Genomic DNA, 21,713 nt, shown 5'->3' with positions numbered 1-21,713 from the left:
GGGCTGATATTTATTGCGTCTGAGGTTAGCTCTGTCTATGTGTGATGTGTGTTTGTGAGTCACACATATGTGACACAACACATTTGCCTCACTATCCCTGAGAAGGAAAATGAAAAAGCTGTCACACACGTGACGGGAATGGCTCCAATGTATTTTGGTCTCAATCTCTTAGACAAATGTAAACTAGATCACCCTCCGCCACAGGTGTAAATGTGCACTCAGTGACAATCACATATTTCACATTCAAACTGTGTCCACAATTTGACTTGAGAAGACTGAGAAGCAAGTAATAACATTCTGCCTCCAGCCTCCTTGAATCATCAAGTCGCCTACTTGAAACTGCCTGCTGACAACAAAGCACTGTAATTTCAAGAAAAGTGCTGCCACAGGAAATTCGGACTGCCAGACCATACGCAGAAGAAGAAAGCCCTAAAAGAAGAAATACAGGAAGCTAGGCTAACTGTTAGCATACCTAGTAACTACTCAACACAACCACACGAGATAACATTCCTAATTGGATCTATCGTATTTTTCGGATTATACGTCGCTCCGGATTAGTCGCACCAGCCAAAAAATGCATAATTAAGAAGGAAAAAAACATATAAGTCGCACTGAAGTATAAGTCGCATTTTTGGGGGGAATTTATTTGATAAAATCCAACACCAAAAACATACATGTCATCTTGAAAGGCAATTTAAAATTAAAATAAAAGAGAGAACAACAGGCTGAATAAGCGTACGGTATACTAACGTTACATGACTGACATGCCTGGTAATGTCAGTAACGACGTAACATATTAAGAGTTTGTAGCGAGCAGTGACGGGAGTCGGAGGCGGAGTGTTGAAGCACAGAGCCAAAGGCTGGCGTTATATTGACATCAGTTTCTGAGGTCTTAACAGCAACTCCCCACTCAGATAGAAGCTAACAGGCTAACTCCCCTTTTCCACATAAAAAAACCCGGAACTCTCCCTTCGTCCCAACGTTCCGTGGGTGAATTATGTTCCCATCACTAAGAGTTATTCATATAACTCTAGCATAAAGAACATACTAACAAGTTTACCAAACTATCAGTTTCACTCCAAATCACTGAATCCAAACAAATCTTCATCCTCGTTGTCACTTTTAAACAACTCCCCCAACTCGGGAGGTAGACGATGCGCCGCTTCCACTTCTACCGGCAATGTTGGAATTATCAACACAGGCCTAGGGCGCCCTCTTGCGGTTTAGTGTGAAAATAATGTGAAATTATATAATAATGTGCTAATAATTTCATACATAAGTCGCACCAGAGTATAAGTCGCACCCCCAGCCAAACTATGAAAAAACTGCCCCTTATAATCCGAAAAATACAGTACTCAACTCGGTGTTTGCAATCAGGAAATACTGAAAAAATAGCATGTTGTGATCATGCCAGCTCATTTTATCAGATGGTAAATAAGACAAAAGATAATCAGGTGGCATCATTTTTAGGGCCAACTGAGACTTTGCTGACATTAATCAGACTGAAACTTTAATTAGGCTTGATTATTGCTATGTTATATATGTCCCTATTCAATTTTCAAATGTGCAAGTATTGAAGTTGTTGTTTGTTGTGTCTTGTATTCATGTGGCTGTTTGTTGAACCCCCCCAAAACAAACAAACAAACAAACAAATACTGTGGCTTTAACTCATACGTTATATTTTGGGGCGCTGTTTGGTGACCCGTCAGGCTCAAAAACACAAACAATTTGCCAAATGAAAATGGTCTTTAACTGACCACTTTAGGCGATGGCCTAGGTCAACGGCAGTTCCCTTTCAGGTGCTGTTTGAGCTGTGATCGACATGACTGGAATGCTTTGATTCCTCCTTGGCATTTTCTCAGCCTCTGCCCCGTTTGCAACGGTGCACATTAGCTAACAAAAGAGCGTCGACACGACACACGGATCTCCACCCTGCGACTTCAAAGCACACTTTGAAGTCGGTCAGGAGACGCCCACAGAAAATAGATCCTTTCTCGGTGCGGTTAGCACTCGACTGCTATTTCATCTACTTGGCAATTCCACACGTTGCAGTGCCTCTTAATTCCACAGCCAGACGAGATACACTATTAAGTATTGGGACACCCTACACTCGACTCTTTATAGGTCCCTGATGGTGGGTTTCTTTTCGGCAAGTAGTCTAGAATTTTACAAGATTTTGGATTGGTTGAGACCATGTGTGATATTTTCACAGTTTGGACCTTGATCAGGGCTGGACTGTAACAAGTAATCGGTCCTGGCATTTTGACTTGGGCCCTCCGACCCAGCCCTATTCCTGACCACCCTTGGCTACCACGTAGCTCTAGCACTTATGTTTATAGTCACTATATTGTTGATAGAATAATTGTTTAATTAAGAATAATTAACTAACAAGTGTGATTTGCAGAAGATGATTTGATTGATTTAACTATATTGTTTTTATCATACATTTGCTAAGTTTTCATAATCATTCATATTAAATGAAGCGTTTGCAGCGAGAGCAAAAACTGCTCTTGAAGATCTGGAGACCAAAATTACGCATCCGTTGTCAATCGAAAGTGCCTTTGCATGAAACGTGATGTTTGTTGAGTTTCTGCAAAGTCATGATCGAACGTCAAAGAAGAACCTGGATGGAGAAGATAAGCGGTATCGCGCTCGCTTCCCCTCCCCTTAGCATTTTGAGTGTCAGGCAATCCTAATAAAAAGAGGGGGTGCAGAGGGACTGTTTTAGATGCATAGGTTTGAATTGTATGGCACAGTTCTCCTCTGCTCTCCTCGCTAGCGTGTTCAAAGGTATCACGGTGTCTTTCTCTCCTTTTTGTGTCTGTGTAAAATTATTATAAAAGTGTCAGTATTGATGAACCTGACAATTGTAAATGGATTTATGGGCAGCTCCTTCTAAATTGTGGGCTGGTCTCCTGGGGCAAAATGGAGGAAAATAATAATTGAATAGCACCACATTGGCCCCCAAAAGGCACCGGGCCACTGGGCACCTGCCCTGTATGCCAGATGGCCAGTCCAGCTCTAACCTTGATACAGAGCAGAACATGGAGGAAATCATTTTTGCTTGTAAAAATTTTACTCACCACAGTGTCATAAAAATATTATTATTTTTTGTTTAATTGTAAATAATTAATTTGCATATTTAGGAAAGCTCTACATTATAAAACAATTAGTAACCAATATCATTTTTAGTATATGCCACGGGCCCCTTAAATATGGATGGCGGGCCACAAATGGCCCCCGGGCCGTAGTTTGGACACTCCTGATTTAGCGTCTTCAATTAAACTAACATTTAGCATTATTTTTTAATTAAGTCTCGGTACCCAGAAAACTGCTTAGTTACTGTGCTGCCCTGTCCAACATATAGTATACGAAGATAATAAGAAATGTAATTAGGCAGCAATTAAAGAATCAGGCCCTTTTGATTAATTAGTTAAGAACTGCGTCTCAAGTATGGTTTCACAGGGGCGGAAAATGTCTGCTAAATTCCATCTACCTCTCCACAGGATGATTATTCTTACAATGTTTTGCATTTTCAGTGTTGGGTATTTAATGAGAATGAAGTTTAAAAAATAATGTAATGCCAAGTGAAACTTCTTGACTGGAATAATTCTGCCCTAAAATGTATCTACCAAGACTGTCTTCGCATACAGTATTCTGCATGCGGTGTGCGTATAGGACTGAGGGTACTGCAGACCTTGGTACAGACATTTGAATAAAATCAGCATTTTTACTCAATGTTGATCTTCCCTGTTGCAAGGTAACCTATAGTTTTGCACATTTTCAACTTATTCAGGTGAATTTCCAAAAATGTTCCTGTTAATCTCAACTCATGTTAAATCTCTAAATGTAGTCCCATTAATTCACATTATTGAGTATATTTAAAGAAAGCAACATTTCATCAAACAGTGAGTTAGAAATGAAAAAACAACATACATGTTTTTTTGTGTTGGTAGGTTCTTCCTGTGTTTGTGTGTTTTTACTCTGGCCACTCCAGCTTCCTCACACATTTGCATAAAAAAACATGCATGTTCGGTTCTCTGAGGACTCTAAATTGTTCGTTGGTGTGAACGTGAGCGTGAATGGTTGCAACCTGAGGCTCTTTGATCCTTCTGCTGTGTCTCTTTGTGACTTCGGGAGGCAGTTGGGCCTCCATTCATTCTCCATCAGCACTCCTCGCCCTTGTTAACAATTGCTTCCCAATGGATGAAAGTCTGACTTTTTTGGTTGGTTGCAGGTGGATCAAGTGGGAGTCAACCTTAAACATTTCTCGACAATAATATGTTATATGTGACCTCACTAGTCTAAACATGACATTCTGATTAATATTACATTTGTGGAATATGAGTTATGAAGCAAAATCCAGAAGATGACATCACAGCTGCTCAGGGCTCAGGCAACCACCAATCACAGCTCTACGGGTGTGCTCAAAAAATCGATACGGCAATATATAGTTGCGGGCCTCATCACAATACACGTATCGATACGCAGGCGTCAGAATCGATATTGCTCGTTAACTTTAAATCGGCAGTTCACGTTTGCCCTTGCGATTTGCATTGTACCTAAAAATTCAAAACCAGCAGCGTCTTTGAAGTTTATTGCCTTCAATTAATGCAAAAATAGCTCACCGGTGATTGGACACTGTGTCTTGCTAAGAAAACTGAAAGCAGAGGAAGAATGTCAACATTTATTGATAAACTTAACATGGCACGTGTCTCAGTGTACCAATTTTCCTATATTTTGTTTAAAAAAAATAAAATAAAATGTGTCTTATTTGGGATACATATGTATCGCGATATGTATCGTATCGTGGCCCCTGTATCGTGATACGTATCGTATCATGAGGTTGGCGGCAATACCCAGCACTACACAGCTCACCTGATTTCTGGCGCTGACCTGTGATTGGTTTGTTGCCTTAGACCTGAGCAACTGTGATGTCATTTTCACTCGACAGCAAGTGGCAAAATGGCCGCCTTGAGATATTGATGGAAACTGCTGGATTTTGCTGCTTAACTCATATTCCACTAACGCAATATTAACCAGAATACGATATTTAGACTAGCGAGGCCGCATAGAACACATTGTCAAGAATTTTTCGGGGGGTTGACTTCCTATTTAAGTTTGGCTTTCATTTCATGAATATGAAGAAGACTCAAATTATTCCATTTGATAGTATAGTAAGACAAAGCATATTTTTTTCATACGAGTTTAGAACATTTTTGTTTCAGAAAATCAATCAGTTCATTAATTAATTGATTAAAATGGCATGTTCTTTGTACCAGCTCAGTGAGATAGGGCTTAAGCTCACACAAAATGGATGAATGTTGATTCTAACAAATAACGTCACTATTGCATTTCTTTTATATTCGTTTATACTGTCTTTCAGTCTTGTCAGAAACACATTTAAAATGTTCATGCAAAGGTAAAATGAATGTAGATGTTTTAGGTCATATTTTTTTTTCGGCCATTTTTTTTTTTCTTTTTAAATAAACCTTACACGTGCATGCCCAAGCCTGATTTCCACTCCCATCTTCAGCCACGATCGGACCGACTCCCCTAATTGCTTATTTGCATCCGACAAAAGCTGTTTGCAACACATCTTATTAGAGGTAATGAAAAGAAGATGATGAATAGAAGAGATGCAATTCCACCTTAATGTGTGACTTTCATCCTCAACAAGGAGAAAAGGGACGTTTGTTGATGTAGTCGCTCCCAGTCTGAAATGACAAACTAAACGAAATGAGCAGCGACCACCATGTAGATTAAAAATAAAAGAAGCAGATATTGACCTGTCAAAAAAAAAATTCACATGAGCATTCTGACTCTTGAGTAGTTCACCAAATCTCACTGGACTTTTAGGATCGCTCTGGCTCATCGATAATCAGAATTGACAGGTTAGTAAATTTATTATACAGTGTGCATGTTTTGGGTTTTTTTCTTCAACCTGACATCACACTGATAAGAAAAATAATTTACATACACTCCAACGGTTCCACTTGTAACTTTCTAGCTCTTCTCTCAGTGTTAAAGCAAGAAGCAACTATCGATTACCTCTAAGTGTGCCACATAGCTTCGAGCCAAACGCATCTCATCGTCCTCTATCGGAGTTAGCACACATCCCTATTCTATCTGTTTCCCTCAAGGCAATACATCTCATGCGGAGAGGTTTGTCTCGACATAAGCACAATCATTATTGAGATTCTGTCTCCAACACAATGTTAATGTTGGCAAAAACAACCTGACAAAACAGAAATCCAATAACCTCAAGGCACATCTTGCACCGATATCAATATGACTCTGTAAGGACATGTGAGGTATGCGGAGTGAAACTACATTTTGAATGCTCCACGTGCGACGTGAACTAACGTTAAAGGATTAAAACATGATTCCCCTCGCTTGACTACAGCGATAGGAGCAGTATCGGCTCAATGAGGATTGTACAACATGGAACACCTTGAATAGTGTTGAGGTCCAGAAATGCCAAAAATAAATAAATAAATAAATATAGAGAAAATAAATACACATATTAAAATATAATTCAAAAATTAAATCCAAAAAAGCAAATACAAATGGAAATAAAAACAACAAAAAATATAAATGAATGAATGAATGAATGAATGAATGAATGAATGAATAAAAAACCTGAGTCAGCAAATTGTCCCTAGGTGTGCTTGTGAGTGTGGATGGTTGTTCGTCTCTGTGTGCCCTGCGATTGGCTGGCAACCAGTCCAGGGTGTACCCCGCCTACTGCCCAAAGCCAGCTGAGATAGGCTCCAGCACCCCCTGCGAACCTTGTGAGGAATCGATCTGATTGGTTGTGGATAGACATGTGGGTAACAGGACTGACATGGAATTATCTGATTGGCTGTTGACCAGATAGAGATTAAAGATTCTTGACATCACATAGGTTCTGACATCACATAGCATCTTACCAGTTGAAACTAGATGCGGGTTACATCAGTTCAAAACAGACGCTTGACCTCACGGTCATGACCCAAACATAACCCCTGCATGACCCTAAGTCATAACAGTAAACATAGCCCTTACATGACCCAAGTCACGACAGTAAGCATAACCCTTGCATGACCCTAGTCATGACAATGGGAAGATCAGAGAATAATACATTACAAAACCAGTCATGCAGCAATTTGTTGCGTATATGTAATATGAAGCTGTACTTTTGAATGTTTTTAAGGCTATTATTTTAGGGAGGTGATTATATTATGATCTAAGGGGGAAAAAAATCCAACAGCAGTGACTGGCCACATATTGTGCATCTACTTACGAGGTGTCACTCACGGCCACACTCATGATGGGCACCCCCCCCGCACGCTTATAATGGTTGACAATTAACCAACAATCAACCTTGGCTTGGTTGGATTGCAATTGACAATTACTTTGTAAACGTGTCCACGGCAGAGAATAAGCAACAGTAGAAATGAATTAATTTGATCCAGAGTCATTATTATCATAAAACTCATCAAGTGTAGTGAATAGGTAATAATTTCAGTACCATTCTAGCAGCTATAAAACTTAAAACCAAGTGAACCACTGTAAACTCAAAAGGCATAATTAATGCGTTCATGATGGCTACCTTTATATAAATGAAATACTATTTGAAAATTATTTCTCATTGCAAAACATAATATTCCATTTATTTATATTCCACTCAGCATCCCAAGTTTCCTAGAGTTAACGTCCTTGAGTTTAATATTTGACCTTGGTCTGAAATTTATAGAAGCAAGCCAGATGGGGACTGGCGGCTTTAAGATAGCGTTTATGCGTGTAAGTAAAATAAGCCATTTGGCCTTGACTAAAGTCTCCAAAGATGATAAACCTCCAGAGAAAGACAAAAGATGCACTCACCGTATGCGCTCAAATTAATTAGTTACCCTGGATGGTTGCCACTGCACTTGCGTGAGTGTCTTTTTTTTTTTTTTTTTTTCCCCTGACCTCCTTGCAGAGCGGCATAACAAACAGCAAAATTTGCATTCACAGGCTCTCGCCCAGTCATAAGTACACATTAGAATACGGCAAAGTACAGGGTCAAACATTCGGGGCGCTATTTCCGTGGACAAGCACCCCTGTGCTCGGCGTAAAAATGGGGTGCATCTTCACTTTCAACACGTCAAGTTTAGCATGTTTGTGAATTTGGTTTTGCACTATGCCTTTCTGGCCGTTCCGGCAGATATACCTGTGAAGCATTTGACAGTTTGGTGACCAAAAGTAGACTTGCAAAAAACAGGTCTAAATGATGGTACAGGTGGTGTAAAAGAATTTTTAAATGGAGGCACAGGCAGACAGATTCGGCACTCCAGACGTGTAAGGGCTCCAGACTATCCTTTCTGTCCTCAGAAGAAGCATGTGTTTGGCTAAATTAAAAACTAAACAGGTAAATAGTTGCCTAAAGATTTCTACTGTAAGTCGTATTCCAAAGTTTCAACATAATTTAATTTTATTTTTTTATTTTTAAAAATAAAAAGTGTAGTGCAGTGTCAGTGTCCATTTTAATTTATTTTATTTTATGAAGTAGAAAATTTAAATAAATCCATATATGAAAGTTCCCCGAGTGAAAAATGCACGCTAATGTAGCTAATTTGAGGTTTTCGTCAAGGTTCGTAAAACATTTCAAAAGATCTTCGGAGACGGTGAAAAATTGCCTGAATTTGTTTGAAATGTCTTTTCGACATGTAAAAACTGTCTGTGACTATCTTACAAATCCCGATGATAACCCTAAATTTGCTACGTCCGCAAGCATTCACCGCTCGGTGGGATACCAGCTTTATCGGCCTTCAGATTCCTAAAAAAATCTGTCAAATATATGGGCACCGTTAATCGGCCAGGCCGATAATCGGTCTATCCCTCGAAAACACCACCCATGCGCACAATTTGACTGCACTTTGAGCTAGGCGTGCTGGGCACTAAAATAGGGCCCTCAATGTAGAAGATGGAGTAAGAAAAGAACAAGCTAGCATACCCAACGCATGTCATCCTTTATTTATTATCAATACTGCAAGTCTTTTCCTGTGTCGTAGTTGTCATAGTATTATTGATAGAGCAAATATTTTTGCTCGCTTTATCTCCTCCTCCTCGAATATTTTACACAAAGAATCAATAGTGGAGATGCACACTTGTTTTGCATCCTTGACATTTTTCCAGCACCCAAAGGAAAGGGGAGCCGCCACCTCGACTATATCCGAATGCAAGCGCAGAGGGCACCCGCTGCCAGAGCCGAAGCCTCCGCGACACTTGTCACCTTTCTTTTCCACTAAGCAATCCGTCTGTTGCGGGATGATACAGCAGCCTTTTGAAAATACCCCAGGTGTCACATCTTTTCTGCGCAGTTTTAGCTCATATTTTGGGTCTGCCATGAATAAATAATGTGAGGCTTTTATGACAGTGACAGCACAGAGTCTGGGGGAGAATGGAAAGGGTATATGCATGTGTGTGTTAAGAGTGACACCGGGGATTGTGTGTGTGTGTGTGTGTGTCTGTAGTGTTTGGACGGATGCAGCTGGACTGGATGTATTATTGATGTGCTGTTAGCACTCCCAGGGAGTTGCAGTCTCATCACAGTTTGCCAAGGGATTAAGAGACTCCAAAAAGCAAAGCCAGGGAAATGGCGGAAAGGCACGCAGCGCATCCCTCATCCAAATCCTGATGGCTGCTTCTCCCACAAACGAGCCGTCGTTTAACGGAAAAATATACCTCATACACAGGATGGACACAGTCGAATTATTGAATGCGTCGTTAGTGTGTTGCGGTTTACAAATGAAGCCCATTTGTAGTGACATTCCACATGATTACTCAGTTGGCACGGGTGCAAGATGGTCTTCTTGGAGTCGGCTTTTCTTGTTCATTGACTCCCGCCCTTCCTTGCATACAGGAGACACACACACATACACATTATGAACTCCACTATAAAGGACAGGCTGCAATCTTGCCATCCTCGATTAGGCCTTGGTGAATCGCAGCCAGGGAGCAGATAGAACAATGATGCACGATTGGTTTGTGGTTCTTCAATCATGCAAACACCTAGAAGAAACAATCTTCATAATCTTTCCAACCTTGTTCATTTGTCATCTGTAGAAACTCGACTTTGATTTTTGCTTTACTTGACTAGAATTTGCATTTTAAGAGGTTTCATTTCTTTACAGGTTAGTGACATGAGGGCCAACATTTGCAAGATTCGGATAAGACAGAAAAATCCTATTAAAAACACTGGTCCACTTGAGTCCTCTACCAGAGGTCTGGGAGCTTAAGGATTCTACATAGCTTTTCCCAGTATTGGACCCTTCGGCACGGAGATGTTCCTGATATCTGCCGGTACCGTCCACCCAGCACCCAGAGTTAGTGACCCCAGTGCCCCGATCATTACTGGCACCACTGTTTGCTAACCTTGCTCTCGCAAGATGAATTCTCGCGGTATTTAGGAGTTCACAAACTCCGGAGATTACATCTTGTACCGCTCCCGCTGATAACCGCCGTTCCCGAACCAATCACAGAGTGGCATTGTGTTGGGGGGCGGGATATGCAACTGTGACAAAACCAGGAAGCCAGCGTCGATGCAGGGGCTAACAAACAAACCTAACATAGACGAATGGACGCCACAATTAATTCTGTTCTCGCAGAATTACTCACGATTTCCTTGTTGAATAGCGAGAGGCACTTCGTGCATTTCTACCTGGTAAGATGTTCGTGCTTTTCTCCCCTTCGACAAGAACGAACACGAAATTTTCACCCGTGGCCGTGATTTGTTAGAACAAATGTGTAGAATGTCGCATCGTCCAAATTACTGTGGAGAGGTACCAGATGGATATTTGGCTATTGCCAGGTTAACTGTTTGCATTTACGTTTTCTCAAGTTCTTCTGGTTGGCTATCATCATTTTGTCAGTCTGGATCTGTATGTACCACAGCATTCTGGCTGTTCTCAGCCACCTTCGGAGGTGTCTCATCTTGATTCTGGGACCTCCAGTCCATATTTGGTACATCCTGTGCACTATTCCTGCTATTTGGTTGTGCCGCTCCATTTATGCCTTGCCTGACAACATCTTAGAGTTAGACCCTGCCATATTATGCTGCACTCTCTGAGGCCTCTTTGCACAGCCTGCACCTGGGGTCCTGTCTGACATAGTAGACCCTGACCTCTATTGATCATGTGTTTAGGGCATGTTCTTATGCTGTCATGAGTAGAGCCTCCATGCTGTCTTTCAGTCCAGACCTTTCCATTCACTGTTATGTTGTTCAATGTCAGCCACAACTTCAATTATTTGGTGGTACATGCAATGGGGCTTGTCTTTCCATGGTAGTCCATCTGGCTCCTTCTCCTTCCTGGGCTCCTGTTGCATTAACAAAGCAGAGAGTTCCTGGGAGACATCTTAATGTATTCTTGCAGGCCTGTTGTTTCTTCCTGGATAGTGCCCATGACACTCAGTCGTCAACGGCTAAACTCTTGCCGGTTTGTGTGGAACTCACTGTGTATTGTGAAGGACCAGTATTGTCTTTATATCAGTACTTCCATCTCTTGCAATGGCCAGGGTTTATGCCAGTGGGGTAGTTGATTACTGGCAAGGTGTAGATGTTAATGGCCTGGATCCTTTTCTTGCCGATCAACTGACTACTCAGGATCTGCCTCACCCGCCGTAGGTATTTGGCCGCACTTCAAGCTGCATGGTTACTATTTGCCTGTGGATTTCCGAGGTATTTGTAGCTGTACTGCACATTTTTTATATTGTCTTCAGGTAGTTCAATCCCTTCGGTTGTGATTATTTTCCCTCGCCAAGGTATCATTCGCCCACACTAAACGAGCCAGAATGACATTACGATGTCATTGTTGCAAGAGGCATCAAAATCGAATTGTCAGCCAAGCAAACAATTCCAAGCAATCAAATTACAGGGAACCGGTTGTCAAAAGAACGAGATTTGTATTCCCATCCTTCGTTTATAACATAACATGTTTAATTAAAGTCATTAAATTGTTGTTTATTCATATTTACATGAAAAAAAATATGATTGATGTAACTAAATAACAAAACTAACCAAGTATTGAGCAAAAAAACAAAACAAAAAAAAAAGACCTTTTACCTGGTGATTTTCCTTTGGCCGAGATAATTAACACATTCAAATACTCTTGGGAAGCAGACCAGGATAAGCACCCTTGTGGTGACCTTGAGGCAGGATTTGATCATAAGTGGCTACAAATACGAATCCAATACTTCTAAAGGGTTCACATTTTCCCCTTGGTTTAAGTGGTATTAAGCGCCAAGTATCTGCTCTTCATTGTCTTCATCTTCTCAGAACACATGCCAACACACAAACGGGCAAAAATTTAGTTTCCATACGTAGGTGTGTTGGAAAATAAAGCTCTGAGGTTTGTCTCGGCACAGCGGGAGAAATACGTTCAGCGCGGGGGCACCTTCACAGGTGTTGATGAGAAAAGGTAGCTCTTAGCCTCCTGCCATGCATGACCTAAGTGAGCTGGGAAATTGTTTAAAAAAAAAAAAAGATGGTGGGATTGAATCCCGGGAATCCAGCCTGAACCCACATTAAAGACTGATGAGGCCAGAACGAGGCAGCCTTGAAGATCAAACAGCGAAGATGCAAGCTGTGAAGCGAGTTTTTTGGGGTTTTTTTTTGCCATGCTTGTGTTTAATATTGACTTCCCCTCCGTTGTAAATGAGTTCTGTCAACTCAGCAAAAGGAAACACGCTTGCGTTCTTGATTTAACCTAATTTGTTTAATCGGACCGGAGTTGACTAGGCTGCAGGGACGCTATGAAGACGTTCCAACAGCAGCGCTACAATATCTTTGCATTTACTGTATTAGTTTCCTTTTTGTGAAAGCCAGCTGACGAAGGCTGGGTTCAGTGCATGGTTCCAGTGACCCGCTTTTGACTATTCCCTCCCACGTGGCCAAATTTAGATAAGGGCCATGGCAGAGAGGAAAACGATCATGGAGTCAGATACCCTCAGACTGGAATTTGTTTTTGGAATCTTTTACAGTAATTGGTTGTAAATTGGATCACGTACCCGCCACTATAAATCCAAATTAAAATAAATTCATTAAATGGTACAAAAAAGGAGCACAGACCATCATGAGTTTTATTTGCTGCCACAATGTGAACTGGTGTGATTTAAATAAGTAAAACGACTGCCGACTGTGAAGTCATGAGGAGATTATCAGCATTTAAAACTATAATATGAAACAGTCAGTCCAGGTCAACTTGTAACATATGTTATAGGTGTATTATCAAATAATTATCAACTGTATTATTTCCCCAATCCCATGTTGTGCCCCTCCTTTTTGTGTTTTACCTTCACCCTTCCTTTATGTTTACCTTTTCATCAAAGAAAAATCGGGGCACCGTTTGGTGACCCGTCAGGCTTCTCCATTCTGTCTCTGAACTAAATTTTGTTGTTCTGTACTCGTGCATGTGCAGTGACAATAAACTCGATTCCATTCCATTGGGATAGGCTCCAGCACCCCCCGCGGCCCTTGTGAGGAGCAAGCGGTTAAGAAAATGGATGGATGGATGGATGATTTATGCAAACCACTTCATTATTAAGCATTCCTCTGCAACGCACAAAACTATACATTTTATGACAGTAAAATGATTCATCTTTCTTAGAGAAGGTAGTAAAAGATCAACGTCAACAGCCTGACACACCAAAGACAGAACATCTTACTTCTTCTCCCTGACAGGTAACACGAGTTTCCTCACAGTCGGGGGTCTTAGAAACCCACAACCCTGGTCACCGTAATCCCAACATAATGCTCCGTGTGCCATTTAAGCCGGTTACACCATAAAGCAAATCATATTAGGCACCAAAGGCTTTTGGACACGTGACGTCTTTCACAGCGAGTGTGCGCAGTATGTGGTCAGCCCGTGTGTCATTTCCCATGAAAAATGAATGTAGAATGACAGCCAAGTAGATGTTAGGTCAGGAAATGAAGCAGCTCTCAAAAGTAGCTTGCAGTATTGGAGGAGAATTGGGATGCTGAAAAAAAAAGGTGATCAAAAGAAAAGAAGTAGTAAAGGATCAAATATTAAATCGTTAATGGACTGAGCTTTCTATACCATATGGTGCTCAATATAGAGTGGTTAATAAGTCAACTTGTCCACCTGTCTTCAACGAGAAGAGACCAACCGGCATCATTAACTCATTTAATCCCAATAACGTATAAATACGTTTTTTTAAAGCTCTAAGTGTCCCAAATACGTATTTATACGTTTTTTTGTTTTTTTGTTTTTTATTCTAGAGCATACAGAAGGCTTTGATGCAGCCTCTCAACTGCAAAGAACGGTTGCAGAAATGGTAGTTATTACACAAACGGCCAGCAGGTGGCAGCAGAGCAAAGGAGATCAACCAGGGCCATCTAGAAGAAAAGCTCAATTACTTACAATTTTAAATAGATTTGTGAAAACTGATGAAACTTAGCTCTCTTCTAATGCTAATTGCTGCAAAACGGAAACAGATAGAAACATACTTTTTTTTCCTGATGAAAGAAAAGACTTTAATCTTTCTTTTGATATGTTCCATGCTTTTATAGCAATTGAACACAATATTCTGTGGGCCTTTCAAAATCAGTCGAAATCCAGTAAAACAGCTGGGAGCGAACGGGATTGCTTCTGTGAAAATGGCTGGGAGTGAATGAGTTAAGTGCTATAAAGCGGACTTTCAATTTCAGTCAGCTGTAAATGTTTTATTACTTTTAACGAGAATAAGGAATTTCCAATTAAATTCAGCTTCTTCTGTCTTCATTTCAGACATCTCACTGGCCTGGTATGCGAAGTTTGAAAATAATCAAAGATAAGATACACCCACTAAAAACAGGTTTTAGTACAACTATAATTTGACATCTTAATCAAGAAAAATATAATACGCTTATCTATTTTTCCAGTTGTTATGTCAAGTACAACATGTTAAACTTCACAGATAGCAAAAAAAATAAAAAATTACATTCTAGAAATCCAAACATAATTTCAGTTAAGGAGCTTCTAGTAGCAATCAAAATTACGGGACGTGAGGTCAGCGTAGGCAAGTGAGGCAGTGCCGCCCCTTGCTGTCCCTTGCCCTGCATGTGAAGCGTTAAATAAATTAAATATGAATGATTTTATCATTGAAACAAATAAAGGTGTGTATTCCTGTTGAAGTACATTGACAGGAAGTGAAGAGAGGCATCGCACATGCTGTTGAAGCATAATCGAAAGCTGTAAAAATATTGACTGTATTGAAACATTCAATGTTGACCTTGTTTGAAACACGTGTCAATGAAAATCAAAATATAAATATAAGCTAACCGTCTATTTTGGGGTCATATTTTCACACCGGCCTTCGGAGGAGTCGGTGCCTCAGAAGTCATGAACCTCAACCCAAGTCACTGCGTTCCAATGCTAGTAATTTAGGGCATCCGTGGCATCAATCTTACCCCGGGTTTTCACCGGATGCGGGTGCGGTGCGGTTGCGGTGCGGTCCGGCGACGCAAGCAATTAGATTCCATTCATTCGAATGGTGCAGTTTACACCGCTTGCGGGTGCGTTTCGTGTCGACTGCGTCTCAGCTGCGGCGTGCTGCAAGCCTTCCGCAAGGATAGACCTATTTTCTATTTTTGCCGGACGCCGCAGCGGTAGGCCTCCGGCAAATGGCAAGCTAGCACAAAACACATCGAGCGGGACAGGAAGACCGAGGCAGTTTCAAAATAAATTTCCGGTTACCTTTCAGAATAAAACACTCGCCAGCTCCTATTTCGCAAGCTTTTCAACAAAACGTGACGTGGGCGTCGCCGGGCCATGTGCTCATTCACGGTTTAGACACCAGCGAACATGGACGAGGAGAGGTTTATATTGGAGGTGGAAAACCACAAAATAATATATGACACGGCACATCCTTTTTATAAGGACAACCAAAAAAAGGATGCTGCATGGAATCTCATAGCAGAAGAAGAAGAAAAGGTTAAATCAAAAGAAGTCCACCTCTCTTTCTGCTTCTCTGTTGAGCACAGACTTTCTGTATGTTTGTCGTTGTGAAATGCCACATGATCGCGCGCGCGCGGTCCCGCGAGACACGTTGGGAAGTGGGCGGCGACGGAGCTGCCGGACCGCAGCTGTGCGGAGCCGGTGTGGATTGACAAAAAAATTGACCCGTCCGGAGCACGCAGTCAAGACGCACCGCACCGCAACCGCACCGCAACCGCATCCGGTGAAAACCCGGGGTTAGCTGGTCTTGGGGGTGATCCGCAAAGTGTGCTACATGAATCACGAGTACCTTTAGTGACTGTCCAAGTACAGTTTAGTTGTATCTAACTTTTATGTTCAATACACACTACACACCTATCGAATATCCCTGCCCAACTATTGATACATCTGGAGTTTGAAATTAAGAAATCAAACAGCGTGAAGTAAAATAGCAAGTTCCAACGACCATAAGATCTTGAAAAACACCATGAATAGGAAAGTGAATCCATTTCTGCATTGCCCTGTAACTCCACATAAAACTTCTATTCAAATATTTATGACAGGGTTGTTGAAAGAAAGGAGTTCATCATATCTTGCTCTAACTACCCCCCAGACTGCAGTTAGCAATTGGAGTGTGTCTGGTTGCCTGCCAACCAAATAAATGGTTTGGGGGAAATAAATAAAAAGCTTGTCTACTTCCCAATACGTATTTGTACAAAACAAAAAGGCTGAATTATGTCTCGTAGAACTTTTCACAGAAAGAATATTAATGATACGTACTGGAGATGTCATTGATAATATTGTGGTTCACTCACTTGCCTGTCTCGAGATTTTCTCTGTGATTGAATGAGGTGTGGCCAATCCGGGTATTTGTCCTCACAACCTTGAACAGATGATCGTTCTTCAAAACGGATGGATATGAATTATATTGGAAAGTCGATGAATCATCTCCAGGATCAGTTTGCCGCCATCATAAAACTGAGTAATGCACTTCACTTTGTTTTATGTTTAGTTTGTCAGTAAACTTCAACTGTGTGCGTCGTGAAGCCTTTTTTTTTTTTTTTAAGAAGAAGAAGAAGAATCGTTCACTATCTGCCAAAGTTCTGCTTCTTGTGAAGCCTCTACTACAAACCAAGTCACCGCTAACAATATTATGCATGTATGCACTTTTGTTTCTCTCCATTTTTGTTCCCCTTTGGTGAAAGAAGCTTTTCCAGTGACCAGACCTTGCTGACCTCCGTCCATGGCATGCTTCTACTGCATCTGCATCAGCTTAACCTTGTCAGTACACAGCCTTTTCCCCAACTCGGCTTGTTCCGTACCTTTGAGCTGCATGCAGATGGAGAATGTTAAGCAAGCTCAGCCAGGCATAACTAATCATTCCTGCATATTGCGTCTCGATTTTGACAGATAGCTCTGGTGACTTCACTTGATTATCATGTGCATAAATATCAGGGTGTCCAAATGTTGCCATTGTCTTTATTGGGTTTTTCAAAACAAACTTGGAAGCAGGGGTCATGACTTTTTTTTTTTTTTTTTTTTTTTTTTTTTTTTTTTAAAACACCAAACTGGACATCTGGTTTAAGTTTCAGGAAAAACTACCAGAAAATACCAACTCTACTACAGATAATTTCATTACAAAACAGCAATCCAGAGAGCCAAAGTAGAAAAAAAAATTGCTGTGAGAATTTTCCCATCATTTCTTTTTTCAAAATGTTTGTTGGAAAACCATCACTTTAGACCATTTCATGTCAACGAACGAACCTCTTATCGAGGAGGAATGTTGTCGTCAGCGTCTAGCGATAAATTGCCGTCTTTTTATGGCACCAAGGGCAGCATTAGTGCATTAGTGCCATTCTTTGTTGTCAGGCACAACAAACAGCAAAAGCTCATCTGAATGCGAGGAGTGATCTCACTCGCGCACACTGTAAATGATCCGCCAGCACAATTTTACATCCTACAAAGACCAACGCTGGCAAAATCACACTTTTCGGTCACAGTTTTTGCGGGTGCATGCTTCATGTCGGCGTGCATTTAATTATGCGAGGCCTGACTCATTTCAATTTATGCATTCAGAAATAAATTGATTTAAAGGCTTTCCACAGTGTACTGACCTTTAGCAATCTTTACAGAAAAAGAAGGAAAAAAACAAGACGGAACATATGAACATGAATAAATGAAATGGCTTTTCATTTCCTGAATTGTATTTTGCCAACTTCAAACCCGTGTACATTAAGATGAAGTTACCGTAATTGCTATAGGATGTAATTGCTATAAGATGAAGTTACCGTAATTGCTAGACTGTGATTTCTAAAGGAAAAAGCATGTTGTCCATACATAAGCCGCACCTGACTATTATAAGCCGCATGTGCCCACATTGAAAATGAGATATTTACAAAGAAAGACGGTGAGGACCAGTGACCACTTTCATTATTGTAAGAATAAGATCTCACTTACCCACTTTCAACTCGCAGAATGCAGGCAAGTCATTCTTCCCCATGTCGTGTACAATCACAGTGTCACGGCAAAATTAAATCACCATGTAGCACAACAACCTAGAAAGCACTACCAAAACCAATACAACAACTAGACCACTAACTAGCAGAATAATTATCACAGAACTTGCATTTCAAACGCCCTTTCAATCGCCAGTGCCACAAAGCATGCTGGGAGCGCCTCCAAGCTCCCAGCGACGCTACACATGGTAGCATGCCATTAGCAGTATGCTAAAACGTACGCTAGCACATGCTAGCGTTAGTTTTTAAAAAGGTAGAGAGCAATAACAATGTACTCACGTTGCTTTTGATCAATCACAAATCCCTCAAAGTCCTCGCCTTTTGTATCCAAAACAAACTGGGTAACTCCGTCAAACACATTAGGCTCCGTTTGATTGTCAGTGTTGACGTGCGCTCCTCGTTCGCTCCTCATTGAACGTCACCGTCCCCCCTCTTTCTTTCTCTCCCTCCCCACGCTAGCTGATCGCGTCTTCTTCGAATATTAGTGTCAATCAAACAATTAACTTTAAGTGGCTCGTTAAGCTCTAAAACAAGCAAAAAAAAACAAAAGAACATGCCTGAACATGCACGCTTTAACTTAATGGCAGAAGTTCCCCCCTTCTTTTCATGTATCCTTCCGCCGATGGCCTCTTTCACAGTACAAAATAGATCCCCAAAGATATCAATGTGAAAATAAATCAATTTATCGATGGGAAATCCTCCCACACAGAAAGAGAAAAAGATCAAATATTCTCTCGCTTCCAGTGTTAATTGAATTAATTCTATGACTACAAATGCTTGTTACGGTTCAGGATGAAAAATTCATATATTATCCGCATCATTGTATAAGCCGCAGGGTTGAAAGCGTGAGAAAAAAGTTGCAGCTTATAGTCCGGCAATTACAGTAATTAAAACATATTGAAATATTATTTGTGGGTGTTATCAGGTTGCTAGTGTCCTTTTTCAACGTGTCAGAACCAAAGAAGTGTATATATATATATATATATATATATATATATATATATATATATATATATATATATATATATATATATATATATATATATTTATATATAGGGCGGCACGGTGAATGAGTGGTTAGCACGTCCGCCTCCCAGTACTGAGGACGCAAAATCGAGTCCAGGCTTCGGCCTTCCTGGGTGGAGTTTGCATGTTCTCCCCGTGCCTGCGTGGGTCTTCTCCGGGTACTCCGGTCTCCTCCCACATTCCAAACACATGCATGGCAGGTTAATTGGGCACTACGAATTGTCCCTCGGTGTGCTTGTGAGTGTGGATGGTTGTTGGTCTCTGTGCGCCCTGCGATTGGCTGGCAACCAGTCCAGGGTGTCCCCCGCCTACTGCCCGAAGACGGCTGGGATAGGCTCAATCACCCCCGTGACCAAATGTCGATTTGTAGCACTTTGTCAATCTCATAAATGAACTTTGTGGGTTTATTTTTAAAGTATTTATTTCAGTCTTACTGTTTGACCATACAAAAGCAGGAAGGGTGAACAACAGTTTGGGAATTCTAGTTTATTTACACTGAAATCAAAATTACTTGAAGATGCATGCAGTGTCATTACTATAAAGAGATTTTTTTTATTTTATTTTGTTGTCTGGATGCTGGGTGGTGTTATTTTATTCTTGTTCCAGCTCGTGTTGGCATAGATTCTAAAAAGCTCAGTGTTCAAATATGATTCATTATACAGACAATACTGTATTCTCATTTAAACAATCAACCATTTGCTTGATTGCACTAAATTGCTCAAATGTTAATCAAGGAACCTGAATGACCTTTTTTTCTTAAGGGTTTTAAGAACTATGAGTAAGTTGTGAGAGAGACCGCAGACGACCGTAAAGTGGGAAAAGGCATAGAAAACGAAAGTAAACGTTACAATCACAATGAAGCTATTTTATTGGAATCGTTTAAAGAGAAACATTCCTTTGTACTTCACCAGCTCCATTGAGAGTCTCTTATCTTCTTTTAGCTTTTGTGACATTTCAGTTGGCTGTCGTGGTACGAGAATCCAGCTAAATTACATTTACAAGCATATTGGTCCGTAAAGAAATGGACGACAATAATCAAAGTGATATTGCTTGGCTCATTTGATCGAGTAAAGACTCGTGAGCGGGTTGATCGCATGATGGATTTATCTCAGCCATCGGTCACTAACAGAGAACGCAAATGTAGTGCTTGGACAAACTAAAGCTCAAGTTTTGCCAAGGACACCTTGCCTGTCTTTCGAAGATGATTTCATATGGAATACAAATGATATTATCACAAAAATAAAAGCCTCCCCCACACTTGCTTTATATCATGTTTTATTGATGAGTCACCGTTTGATTAAATGGGCTTTGCTTAGGAAGACTATTATTTTGAGCTGTGTCTCTTTTCAGGAAGGCGTCCACATAAACGAGCCTGTGCGTCGCTAAATCAATCCGTTCTTCTTCTGTGGATGGAAAAGTCATCTTGGAAGAATAAGAAATATCTGCTATCTCTTCTAGTCTTCTCCAGTAGTAGTAATAGTTCAGTAAAATTAAAGCAACAGTATGTGAAAATTGGACCTCAAGGCAACACACAACTGAAAAACTGTTTTCTTCATTCGATTAGGTAGTAAGTGCAAAACTTTATCAATGGCACTGGATTCCCTGAAAAAAAAACAAAAAAAACAGTTAGCCTCCAAAAGGGGTCTATGAAAACCACTATGTCCAAAAACCGTCACCAATCGTCACCAAAATTCATGCGCATATATGTACTTATCATACTCGGAAATGATCAGAACGAAAGTCGCAAAATTATTGATTTTTATTGAAGCCGTAAGCGTTGCGAGAGAGAACAAATATTAACATCACTTGACGTACAGAAACCGTGAGCGATCGTCACCAAAATGTATGCGCACCCGTATATGCATGCAAACTTCATAGTCCGAAAATATTGCAACGATCGTCCCGATATTTGCGATTTTATACACGTAATTACGCTGAAGTGGAAAATGTCAGGAGCCAGCTTCTGTCCATAAAATAAAAAATATTGCGACTTTCACTCTAATATTTTGAGAGTGTGAGTTGTGCATGAGTTGAGATGTGCACATAAATTTTGGTGACAGTCAATCACAGTTTTCTGTCGTAGGCTAGCACTTTTCGCAGACCCCTTTGGGACTCTCGCAGGCTGGCTGCATTCGCCAGCCACTTTTTCTGTAAATGTCTTTTTTTTTTCTCTCTCTCTCTGAGGAAGGATGGAGCTATCTAAATTATTTTATTT

At 40.7% G+C, this 21,713-nt stretch overlaps 1 long non-coding RNA gene across 2 annotated transcripts in view; it reads right to left on the bottom strand.

The window, feature by feature from the left end:
• Nucleotides 1–19,036, bottom strand: part of LOC144014925 (uncharacterized) — an 89,553-nt gene extending 70,517 nt beyond the window's left edge. The window contains exon 1 of one of the 2 annotated variants that reach the window (XR_013282649.1): nucleotides 18,752–19,036. This is a non-coding gene — a long non-coding RNA (uncharacterized LOC144014925). The remainder of the gene's footprint in view (nucleotides 1–18,751) is intronic. The other variant, XR_013282652.1, reaches the window with a different exon arrangement.
• Between the last annotated feature and the right edge of the window lie 2,677 nt (nucleotides 19,037–21,713).

This window comes from Festucalex cinctus, chromosome 1, assembly GCF_051991245.1.
Source record: "Festucalex cinctus isolate MCC-2025b chromosome 1, RoL_Fcin_1.0, whole genome shotgun sequence".
Taxonomy (NCBI): domain Eukaryota; kingdom Metazoa; phylum Chordata; class Actinopteri; order Syngnathiformes; family Syngnathidae; genus Festucalex; species Festucalex cinctus.
This window is presented reverse-complemented; position numbering and strand designations above follow the sequence as displayed.